Source organism: Pan troglodytes, chromosome 9 (genome assembly GCF_028858775.2).
Source record: "Pan troglodytes isolate AG18354 chromosome 9, NHGRI_mPanTro3-v2.0_pri, whole genome shotgun sequence".
NCBI classification, from domain to species: Eukaryota; Metazoa; Chordata; class Mammalia; order Primates; family Hominidae; genus Pan; species Pan troglodytes.
In genome coordinates, this window is record NC_072407.2 from 107,117,044 (window position 1) to 107,130,648 (window position 13,605).

The window sequence follows — 13,605 nt, forward strand, 5'->3', positions numbered from 1 at the left end:
AATTTAAGGGTGATGCAACCTCTGGCTCCTAGAGTCTGAACGTCCCCAACATGCTCCCGGGGATAGTATCACTATTGTGAAACCTAAGATCAGCACTTAAGATATTTTTCAGACACTGCACTCAGTGGATCAGCTGACACCACCCAGACCCATAATCTAACCCAACCAGGCTGCCATCGCACCCAGGAAGAGAAGACAGCAAGAAAACCTCACTTTGACACCCTATGATTCCATCTCCCACCTAACTAATCAGCACTCCCTACTTCCCTAGCCCTTACCTGCCAAATTATCTTTAAACATTCTGATTTCTGAATGCTCGGGGAGACTGATTCAAGTAATAACAAAACTCTGATCACCCACACAGCCGGCTGTGAGTCAGTTACTGTTTCCTGATTGCAATTCCCCTACCCTAACAAATCAGCTCTGTCTAAGCAGTGGGCAAGGTGAACCCATTGAACAGTAACAAATTCTTAATAGCAAACCAGGTGAGTTTGATTTCATTTAACAGATGATAAGTGCACATTGGAAGTTTCAAGCAGAAGGAAGGCATATTCATTCCCCTATCTATTCAGGAATATATATATATTGAGTCAGAGTTTCACTCTTGCTGCCCAGGCTGTGGTGCAATGGCGCAATCTCGGCTCACTGCAACCTCCGCCTCCCGGTTTCAAGGAATTCTCCTGGCTCAGCCTCTCAAGTAGCTGGGATTACAGGCATGTGCTACCATGCCCAGCCAATTTTTTTATATTTTTAGTAGAGACAGAGTTTCACCATGTTGGCCAGGCTAGTCTTGAATGAGTGATCTCAGATGATCCATCCACTTTGCTCCTCCAAAGTGCTGGGTTTACAGGCGTGAGCCACAGCGCCTGGCCCCATTCAGGAATATCTAATGATCATCATTTCTTAAAACTTACTCTGCTAGTATTAGGGGTACCATTTTGGAAACATGTTTGTACACTTTAAAGCTTGCAGTCAAGTGGATAGATATGCAAATAAGTAAAATGAAACATTTTATAAGAATGTACATAATGAGCAGATACTCAATAAAAGCATAGGTAAAGCGTGTCGTAGGTGGAAGATAGCTCTCCAGAGAAGAGAGGGCTGGGCACTGAAACCAGAAGGACTAGTAGGAATTTGTCCATTGAACAACTGTGGGTTGGTCTCCTGGCAGAGAGCAGTGTGGGAAGAAGCACAAAGGCTTGAATGTCTGGTATAACCACAAAACTGGGAGAGCTGGGCTTTAGAAGGAATATAAATGTGAAGCCAGGACTGAAGTAGGAGTGATCAGAGGCAGGGCAAGTATTTGAAGATGTTTGCAGAAAGGTAGAGTAATGGCAGAGTTTGAGAGTCACGCCAACCTGAGATCACTCCTCTCAACAGACTTTTGACCTAAAGCATATTTTGAAGGGATTCTCTAAGTATCCCCTTCAACTATAATATGGCAAAAATAGCACAACTGTATTGATTGGTTTTAAATATTAAACCAGAGAGAGTACATTAAATAGCTATCATATGGTAAGTATTTTTTAAAGAAACGGTTATTACAGATTATTTTTTGTTATAATAATCACTGAATGAAATCTGCAGTGGTAATAAAAATGGAAGGAATCAGTTAGAGGAAAAAACTCATCAGGACCATAGTTTAGGTTCCCAGTAAAGTGATGTAATGCTTAAACACATTATAGGATACAATTCCTCAGGAGTTTAAGGTAACAATAGCTGACTATACTTAGTTGTTTATAATTACCAGATCATGACTTGTTTTTGACTAGTGGTTTTCAATTTTTCCCATCTATTATCTAATGATCCTTTGATTCTGGAGATTAGTTAAATGTTGTGAGGTGAGACATAAACCCCGGATAGAATTGCTCTATAGGGAGAATCAAAGTAATAAAGAAACTCAACAACAAAGAAATATGAGTGAAGTAAATACAGTAATTTTGTTATGAAGCTGAAATCATGCTTTATAAGGATTAATGGAGAAATGAATACACGTTTCAGAAGGTGGAAAAACTTGTCTGAAAGTTCAGATTTTTTTTAAAAAAGGCAATAAGGAGCCACTGTATGTCCCTGAGCAAAGTTAGTTACATTAATAGATCACTAGCAGATAAGCAGAGAGAGTTAAATAACTGGTCAACTTTATTAATAACACTAATCTGTAGACAAACCTATGCCAGGTCAGTTCCATAAGAATTATCTGCAGATCTTCAAAAGGCAATAAATGCCTGCAGGATATTTAAGACAGAGCTATTCAGAGTGAGGAAGGGGGTAGTGATCAGACTTTTTTAATATGATTACAGATTACTGTGATATGTTATAAGGTTTAGAATCCACTGATCTAGTCCAATTTCTCCCTTTTCCTGTGAGGAGAATGAAGCCAAAGAAGCGTTATGACCTGCTGGAATACTAGCTGCCTAAGTAACTCATGACTATCCCTTAGGCTTTTTCAGCGTCGTTATATAAGAGGAGACCCGAAAGTTGTGTGCAGAATAGATTGGAGAGTTAAGTCCTGGAGAGAGGGAGACCACTTAAAAACAACAGCAGCAACCACACAAATGTGATAGTTACCTATGAAATATTGCATTAAAGTAGTCAGTACCTCGACCAGAGAAAGGGGGAAAAATGGAATCACTTTAAACAGACCAAGGATATAATTCACAATAAGAGATGGCAAAGAGGTTAACAATTCAGAGGCTCTCAGGTCTGATTCTGGGAGGAATGTTTACGATCTGGGCAATTAATTTGGAATCAAGAGAAAGATTTCAGAGTGCATTTTGCAACTTCTAGACTTGTCTTACACAAATAACTTCCTCTACCTTTCTTTACTCTCCCTTTGATTACCAGAAGCTGAAAGAAAGGAATTAACTTCTTTCTGGCTCAAAGACCTCTGGAAAACTATGATCTCCTTCAGTATCTCTAACACCAGGTCCTGTGATTCAAACTACACACAACCAGTAAGAAAAAGAATTCAACATGCATGCTAATGGCTCACCTCCTTTCTTGTGTTTATTACACATCAATAAATCAAGTGTTTTCTAAGATCCTACTCCCAAGTTCCTAGTCAGAAAAGGAATCACCTGCCATAGGTAACAGCCTGTGTTCTTTCCTACAGCATTGAAAAGAGCCTCAGACTAACAAATGAAAGGAAACTGTGTATTTCTTTATTGTAAAGGGCAGAAACGTGCAATTACAGATTGTGAAACTGCTGCTTAGAATTCCAGGCTCATTGTAAGGAAGTGCCTTGTCGTCAGCAAGTTGGCATCCAAGTACTGGAACTTAGTTTCTTCCTGTGGGAGGAAAAAAAAAAAGAAAATGACAAAACATTGTCCTGTGGGTTGACACCTCAGCCTGTTTCTTTTCCTTGTTTCCTGTGCCGCCCCTACTTACTCTATCCATCTGTCTCTTCTCTTCCTGAACTCTCAGTTTTTCTTTCTCTGATCACAAAGAACCACAATGACTGAAGGAGTTTAATCTAACAAGTCTTCTTTCGTTTCCTCATAAGAATTAACCAAATAGTTCATATTTCCTGCTTAAACTGTGTTGATGAATCCTCACGATGTCTTCCCCTCTCTGTCTCCCTATGGTCTTAACCTTTTATTGGAGATAGTGCTGAGAGAACCCTCTTCTCTACTCCCTGGCATGCTTTCCTTTTACTACCTAAGATGGTCGTAACATTTAATTTTTACCGAGGGTGAAAGTTCACCTTTGCTTTTTGATATCCCCTGAATGAAAGCTGATTGTAGAAGGAGGCTCAAGCTGTAGTAGAATTAATGTGTGATTATACAAAAGAGATATGCGCAGAAGAACAGTAAGTAAAAGGAGAAAGAAAAAGGCAAGGGATGGCCGAGTAGAAACAGCTCTGGTTTGCAGCTCCAGCAGAGGGAAATACACAAGGCAAGTGATTTTTGCATTTCAAACTGAGGTACCCAAATCCTCTCACTGGGACTATCTAGGCAGTTAGTGCAACCTACAGAAAGCAAGGAGAAGCAGTGTGGGCGGCAGTTCACCCAGGAGCTACATGGGACAAAGGGACCTCCTTCCTTCAGGCAAGGGAGGCAGTGAGGGACTGTGCTACCCACCTGGGGTACTATTTTTTCCAGGATTTTTGCAATCCAGGGCTCAGGAGATCCCCTCGTGAGCATACACCATCAGGGCCTTGGGTCTCAACACAAAACTGGGCAGACCCACGGCTGCTGTTCTGGTTGGCAGCTGTTTGGGCAGGCACTGAGCTGCAGGAGTTTTTACACAGTCCAGCAGCTCCCGGAACTCTAGTGAGGCAGGAGTCCCATCCACTCCCATGGAAAGGGGGCTGAAGCCAGGGAGCAAAATGGCCTCACTCAGCAGGTCCACTCTCACAAAAGCCTGCAAGCTTAGATCCACTGGATTAGAATCCCCACTACCCAGCATAACAGCCTAGATTAGGCCTAAAATGACCGAAGTCCTCATGGGAGGGGCGACTGCTGTTACTGCAGCTCTAGTCAGCGGTTTTCCTCTACCAGTGCTAGGGAGGCTGGGCAGATTGGACTGGGCAGCAGTCTTCACAGTGCAGCACAGCCCCTGGAGCAGATCATGGCCAGACTGCTTCTTGAGGTGGGACCGGGATCCATCCCTCCTCACTGGGCAAGGCATCCTTGCAGGAATTCCAGCAACTCCAGCCAGGAGTTTACAGACAAAGCTCTCATTTCCCTGGGACAGAGCACCTGTGGGGAGGGGTGGCTGTGGTCTCAGATTCAGCCAACTTAATCTTTCCTGCCTGCTGGCTCTGAAGAGTATCAGAGATCTAGACAAGGGGGATTCCCCCAGCCCACTGCACCATCTCTGCTAAGGGATAGCCAGACTCCTTCCTTAAGTTGTTTCCTCATCCTGGGCCTCCTGAGTGGGTTAGACCTTTCAACAGGGGTTGCCAGACACCTTATGCAGGAGAGTTCCAACAGGCATCAGGTCAGTGCCTCTCTGGGACAAAGCTTCCATAGAAAGGAGCAGGCAGCAATCTTTGCTGTTCTGCAGCCTCCATCGATGATACCTAGGTGAACAGTGTCTGTAGTGGACCCCCAGCGAATTGCAGCAGACCTGCAGAAGAGGGGACTGACTGCTAGAAGAAAAACAAAAAACAGAAAGCAACAATAACAACAGCATCAACAAAAAAGACCCTACAAAAATCCCATCCAAAGGTCAACAGCTTCAAAGATTAAAGGTAGATAAATCCACAAAGATGATGAAAAACCAGTGCAAGACCACTGAAAATTCCAAAAGCTGGAATGCCTTTTCTTCTCAAATGATTTCAGCATTTCTTCAGCAAGGGCACACAACAGGGCTGAAGCTGAGATGGATGAACTGACAGAAGTAGGTATCAGAAACTGAGTAATGACAAACTTTGCTGAGCTAAAGGATTATGTTCTAACCCAATGCAAAGAAGCCAAAAACCATGATAAAAGATTACAGGAAATGTTAATTAGAATAACCAGTTTAGAGAGGAATACAAATGATCTGTTGGAGCTGAGAAACACAGCATGAGAGCTTCATGATGCAAACACAAGTATTAATAGCTGAATCAACCAGGCAGAAGAAAGAATATCAGAGCTTGAATACTACTTTTCTGAAATAAGGCAGGCAGACGAGATTAGAGAAAAAAAATAAAAAAGCAATGAACAATATCTTCCAGAGCTATGGGACTATGTAAAAAGACCAAACCTATGACTGATTGAAGTACCCAAAAGAGATAGGGAGAATGGAATCAAGTTGAAGAACATACTTCAGGATATCATCCAGGAGAACATCCTCAACCTAGAAAGACAGACCAACATTCAAATTCAGGAAATTCAGACAACCCCAGTAAGATACTCCACAAGAAGATCAATCCCAAGACACATAATCATCAGATTCTCTAAGGTTGAAATGAAGGAAAAAATGTTAAGGGCAGCCAGAGAGAGAGGCCAGGTCACCTTCAAAGGGAAGCCCATCAGACTAGCAGCGGACTTCTCAGCAGAAACTCTACAAGCCAGAAAATACTGGGGACCAATAGTCAACATTCATAAAGAAAATAATTTCCAACCCAGAATTTTGTATCTGACCAAACTAAGCTTCATAAGTGAAGAAGAAATAAAATCCTTTTCAGACAAGCAAATGCTGAGAGATTTTGCCGCCACCAGGCTAAATGCCCCAATTAAAAGACACAGAATATGGCAAGCTGGATAAAAAGACAGTACCCATCAGTATGTTGTATTCAAGAGACACTGTGGCTGGGAATGTAAATTAGTTCAACCATTGTCGAAGAGTGTGTGGTGATTCATCAAAGATTAAAACCAGAAATATCATTTGACTCAGAAATACCATTACTGGGTAAATACCCAGAGGAATATAAATCATTCTATTATAAAGATATATTACATGCATGCATGTGTTCATTGCAGAACTATCCACAATAGCAAAGACATGAAATCAACCCAAATGTCCATCAATGATAGGCTGGATAGAGAAAATGTGGTACATATACACCATGGAATACTATGCAGCCATACAAAAGAATGAGATCATGTCCTTTGCAGGGTCAAGGTTGAAGCTGGAAGCCATTATCCTCAGCAGACTAATGCAGGAACAGAAAATCAAACAATACATGTTCTCACTTATAAGTGGGAGCTGAACAATGAGAATACATGGACACAGGGAAGGGAACAACAAACACCAGGGTCAGAGAAGAGGATGGCGGCTGGGGGAGACCATTAGGGAAAAGAGCTAATGAATGCCTGGCTTAATAAATAGGTGATGGTTGATCTGTGCAGCAGCAAACCACCATGGCACACGTTTACCTATGTAACAAACCTGCACATCCTGCACATGTATTCCAGAAATTAAAAAATAATAATTCATAAAATGGCAGTATGATGATCATCATTGAAGGATTTCAAGAGGTCAGAAATTCACATTCACTTTTATTGAGTTTAGGATTAGAAAAGGCTCATGATTGCAATTAAACTTGTAGTTCTTCCAGTTCTTCAAAATCTTTACATCACTGAGTGACTGATTTAAACCCAAACTATTTTCTCCTGCACAATGCAGGTGCATAATTTTGCATTCAATGCACTGTAGTGTTTCTTCAGAGTCTCATGCTCTATCTGCTATTACTTTTATATTTGTTGACTGTGAGAAGACTGTGAAATATTAGGGATCTAGGTTTTAATCAAAATTTACTTTGTATTTCTCAACACCCTTAGCAAAGGTTAGAAATATGCAGATTCTCTTCATGGATTTGTCAATAGTAAACTCTGGGATTTGGAAAAATGTCCCTTTTCACATCATGCTCTCACGATCATAACTGTCTTCCTTCTCCTCACCTCTCCTGCTGAGTTCTAAATTCTTCAAAGTTATGTACTTACTATAATTTATATCTGTATTCCCAAAGCAGAAAGCCCTGAAAATGGTATTCTGAAGGAAAAAATGGTGCTATTAGCCAGTTCAGGTCTTATGAATCAAGTCTGAAGACTCTAAATCCATTACCTGCTCTAAGTTTCATCTTTTTTTTCCAGTGTGGTAAAAAACATAGGACATTTTCATTTTTATATCAGACTTAATGGAATGCTTGTGGAACTGTGTGTTTTTGAACAGACACCACTCAAAAAGCAGGGGCATAAAGAGAGAATTCTTTGCCTCCTCTGGGGAAAAGAAATAAAGCAAACATTTTTAAAAGTTCCACTAAAAGATATGCTAGTTATAGTGTCATACCACCAATGGGGCTATACACATTCTGAAAAGTAAGGAGCCCATGCTGTATCTAGATATTCCCCTGCTGAAATGAGAGAGAAAAACCTATAAGTGAGCATTTGTGATCTTATTACCACCTCAGAAATCAACATCAACTGACCCTCAAAAGGAATGGTTTAAGCAATGAACTTTGAGAGAAGAACAGTGCACTCTGCACTGAGCAGAAGGAAGGTGTTCTTTCAGTATTCCCTGTTTATTATACTATGGGTAGAATATCTCTTTTCCAAAATGCTGGGTGCTGGGGACACAAAATATTTTGGATTTCAGACTTTTCTGAATTTTGGAATATCTACATTACAATTACTAGTTGAGCATTCCTAATCCCAAAACCTAAAATCAGAAATACTTCAATAAGCATTTCCTTTGAATATCATGTCAACACTCAAAAAGTTTTCTATTTTGTTCAACAAAATACTAGCAAACTGAATACAGCAGCACATCAAAAAGTTAACTCACCACAATCCAGTGCACTTCATTCCCATAATGCAAGATTGATTCAACATACACAAGTCAATAAATGTGATTCACCACATAAGCAGGATTTAAAACAAAAAAGCAGACACAGAAAAGCTGTTTATAGAATGCAACATCCCTTTATGATAAAAACCCTCAACAAATTAGGCAACAAAGGAAACAGACCCCAAAATAATAAGAGACAACTATGACAAACCCATAGCCAAACATCTGAAAGATTTCCCTTTGAAAACCAGCACAAGACAAGGATGCCCTCTCTCAACACAACTATTCCACATAGTCTTGGAAGTCCTAGCCAGAGTGATCAGACAATGGAAGGAAATAAAAGGCATCCAAATAGGAAAAGAAGAAGTCAAACTGTCCTCCAATGTACAAAATTCAGTAGCACTTCTGTACACCAAAACTGTCGAAGCTGAGAGCCAAATCAAGAACTCACCTCAATTGCAGTAGCCAAAAAAGGAAAAGAAAATACCCAGGAATATTCCAAAAGATCTCTACAAGGAGAACTACAAAACACTAAAATCAGATATGACACAGACAAATGGGAAAACATTCCATGCTCACAGAGTAAAAGAATCAATACCATTAAAATGGCCATCTGCCCAAGGCAATCCACAGATTCAATGTTATTCCTATCAAATGATCAATGCCATTTTTCACAGAGTGAAAAATAAAAACAATTCTAAAATTCATGTGGAACCAGTGAAGAGCCTGAATAGCCAAAGCCACCCTAAGCAACAAAAACAAAGCTGGAGGCATTACCTTACCTGACTTCAATCTGTACTATAAGGCTACAGTAACAAAAACAGTGTGGTCCTCGTACAAAAACAGACACATAGACTAATAGATAAAATGAAAAACTTAGAAATAAAGCTGTATGCCATCTGTTCTTTGACAATGTGGACAAAAATAAGCAATGGGGAATGGACTCCCTATTCAATAAATGGTGCTAAGACAGAATGAGAGAACATATTTACAATGTATCCAACAAAGGTCCAATATCCAGAACCTGTAAGTAACTAAACCAACTCAGCAGGAAAAAATAAGTAACCCTATTAAAAAGTAGGTGAAAGACATGAACAAACATTTCTCAAAAGAAGACATACAAGTAGCAAAAAATGTATGAAAAAATTTTCAACATCACTAATCATCAGAGAATAACGAACCAAAATCACCATAAAGCACCATGTCACACCAATCAGAATGGCTATTAATAAAACACCCATAGTATATAATTGGTCATCATGTATAATAGTTTTTATAGTTGCTGGATTCAGTTTTTTAGAATTTTTGATAATTTTTATGTGTGAATTTATTAGATATAATTTTTTAATTTCTGGGATTAATGTGCAGCATGTGCAGGTTTGTGACTTAGGTAAACGTGTACCATGGTGGTTTGCTACACAGACCAACCTATCACCTAGTTATTAAGCCAAGCATGCATTAGATATTTTTCCTAATGCTCTCTCTCCCTTCAAATCCCCCTGTGTGTGTTGTTCTCCTCCATGTGTTCATGTGTTCTCATTGTTCAGCTCCCACTTATAAGTGAGGACATGCAGTGTTTGGTTTTCTGTTTCTGTGCCAGTTTTCTGAGGATAATTGCTACCACGTAATTCATGTCTCTGCAAAGGACATGATCTTATCCTTCTTTATGGTTGCATAGTATTAGATGGTGTATATGTACCACATTTTCTTTATCCAGTCTATCACTGATGGACATTTGGGTTGATTCCAGGTCTTTGCTATTGTGAAGTTCTGATATCAAGTTAATATTGGTCTCACAGAATAAATTGAGAAGTGTTTTCTCCTTTTATTTTTTGTGTGAAAATAAAAGTCAAAAAATAACAGATGCTGGCAACACTGTGAAGAGAAAGCAATGACTGTACAATATTGGTGGAAACCTGAATTAGTTCAGCACTGTGGGAAGTAGATGGGAGATTTTCATACCCAAAAGAATATAAGTCATTCTATTACAAAGATAAATGGAAGCATATTTTCACTGCAGCACTGTTCACAATAGCAAAGACGTGGAATCAACCTAAATGCCCATCAGTGATAGATAGGAATAAGAAAGGGTGGTATGTATACATCATGGAATACTGTGCAGCTACATCATGGAACATCATGCTGGAATACTATGCAGCCATAAAAAGAAATCAGATCATGTCCTTCCCAAGAACATGGATGGAGGTGGAAGCCATTATCCTCAACAAACTAATGCAGGAACAGAAAAGCAAACACCTCATGTTCTCACTTAAAGTGGGAACTGAACAATGAGAACACATTTACATAGCGAAGAGAACAACACATGCTAGGGCCTATGAGGGGGTCAGGGGAAGGGAGGGCATCAGGAAGAATAGCTGATGGATTCTGGGTTAATACCTAGATGATTGGTTATTCTGTGCAGCAAACCACCAAGACAAACATTTACCTATGTAACAAACCTGCACATCCTACACAAGTACACCACAACTTAAAATAATTTGAAGGAAAAAAAACCTTAGACTAACAGAGGAGGAAGAAATACTTCCAAACTCATTACAAGGACAGCATTACTCTGATACCAAAACCAGACAAAGGCACATCAAAAAAAAAAAAAAAAAAAGAAAGAAAGAAAATTTCGGCCAGTATGATTGATGAATATTGATACGAATATCCATAACAAAACACTGGCAAGCCAAATTCAACAACACATTCAAAAGATCATTCGTCATGACCAAGTAAGATTTATCCAAGGGATGCAAGAATTGTTCAACATATGTAAATCAATTAATGTGATACATTGTATCAACAGAAGAAAGGACAAAAAATATAAAATCATTTCAATTGATGTTGAAAAAGCATTTAATAAAATTCAAAATACCTTCATCATGAAAATTCTCAAAAAAAAAAAACAACAGGTACTGAAAGAACATACTTCAACATAATAAAAGTCATATACTACAGATCCACAGCTAGTATTATATTGAGTGGGGAAAACTGAAAGCCTCTCCTCTAAGATCAGTATGTCCACTTTCAACACTGTTATCCAACATAGTGTTGCAAGTCCTAGGCAGAGCAATTAGGAAAGATAAAGAAATAAAGGGCATCGAGATTGGAAAGGAAGAAGTCAAATTATCCTTGTTTGCAGACTATGTGACCTTATATCTGAAAAATCCTAAAGACTCCACCAAAAAACTCTTAGACCTGATAAACTAATTCACAAACATTGCAAGATACAAAAATTAATGTACAAAATTTAATAGTATTTCTATATGCCAATGGTAAGCAATCTGAAAAAGAGATCAAGAAAATAATTCCATATACAATAGCTAGAATTAAAATTAAATACCTAGGAATTACATTAACCAAAGAAGTAGAAGACCCTTGCCATGAAAACTATAAAACATTAATGAAAGATATTAAAAAGGATGCAAAAAATTTTTAAAAATTGTTTATGGATTGGAAGAGTCAATATTGTTAACATGTCTCTACTACCTAAAGCAATCTATAGACTCAATGCAGTCCTTATAAAGATACCATTGGCATTCTTCACAGAAATAATAAAATAAAAAGAAATCCTAAAATGTATATAGAACCACAAAAGATCTAAAATAGCCAAAGGTACTCTGAAGAAAAATAACAAAACTGTAAGAATCACATTACCTGACTTTAAGTTACACTGCAGAACTGTAATTATCAAAATATCATAGTACTGGTATAAAAACAGACAAATAAATCAATGGAACAGATTACAAAACCCAGAGATAAATCCACACATCTACAGTTAACTCATTTTTGACAATGGTGAGAGGACTGTCTCTTTAATAAATGGTACTGAAAATAAACTGGATATCCACATGCAAAAGAATGAACCTAGACCCCTGACTCCTGCCATATACAAAAATCATACCAAAATGAATCAAAGACTTAAGTCAAAGACCTCAAACTATGGAACTCTTACAAAAAATAGAGAAACTCTCCAGTCCTTTGGACTAAGCAAAGATTTTTTGAGTAACACTCCAGAAGCATGAGCAACCAAAGCAAAAATGGACAAATGGGATTACATCAAGTTAAAAATCTTCTGCACAGCAAAGGAAACAATCAACAAAGTAAAGAAAAAACTCACAGAATGGGCAAAAAATTGCAAACAATCCATCTGACAAGGGATTAAAAACCAGAATATATAAGGAGCTCAAACAATTCTGCAGGAGAAAATTTTAATAATCTGATTTTAAAATGGGCAAAAGATCTAAATAGACATTTCTCAAAAGAGTACATACAAATGCCAAACAGGTATATGAAAAAATGCACAACATTATTATTAGAGAAATGCAAATCAAACTTATTTGTGGAAGCTAAAATTTCAAATATTTGAACTCAATGAAACAGAGAGTTGAAGAATTATTTCCAGAGGCTGGGAAGCATAGTGTGGTGTGGGGGAATTTGGGGAATGTTAATGGGTACAGAAACAGAAAGAATAATCACATTGGGTACACATAGAATACAAATGGGCTCAATGGACACTGGGGTCAATAAGAAGGAGGACGGAGGTAGAGGGTCAAGGGTTGAGAAACTAACTATTATGTACTATGCTAACAACTTGGATGAGAGGAGCAATTGTCACCAAAACCACAGCATCAGGCAATATACCTAGGTCACAAACCTGCACATGTACCCCTTGATGGAAAATAAAAGTTGGAATTATATAAAAAAAATCAATATCAATAGGAGATACTCTTACAATTTAATGGAATGAAGGCATTAAAACTAGCAATTATTGCGGACTTTTCAGTGTCTCTTTTTGATTAAAAAAAGTGGGAGGTAATAGGGAAGAATGTAGATACTGGAGGATTTCAGATTTTGAAATTTTGGATGAAGAGTAACACATTTAGAACTAGACACCTTGACCAGAATGGAGCTTCAGTACTCCTCTCCAACTTCTTCAAATCCCCAACACAAACATACAGGCATTTGCCCACAGACATTCATGCAACCTACTTCTTTTAATGTCCTAAGAAGAGATAGAAACATCTTGTCAATGTCACTCAGTGATGAGCATCTGTGCCCTACCTCTGGAAGCTCAAATGAAAATTGGACCTAAAAAGAGAAAGTCTGTGGACCTTTTGTGATGTAGAATCTTACACCAGAAAAACTGCAACAAACACAGCAACATAAGTGACAAAAACAAAAACTATTGGCACCTGCAACCATTTAAACTGTGCTGAGGAATCATGACAGTGTCTTCCCCTCCACATCTCCCTGTCATCTTACCCTTTGATTGGAGAGTGCTCTGGAGGAATCCCTTTACTCCCTGGAATGCTTTCCTTCAACTGCTTAAGATTGCCTTAACAATTAATTTTTACTGAGGGTGACAATTTACTTCTGCTTTTT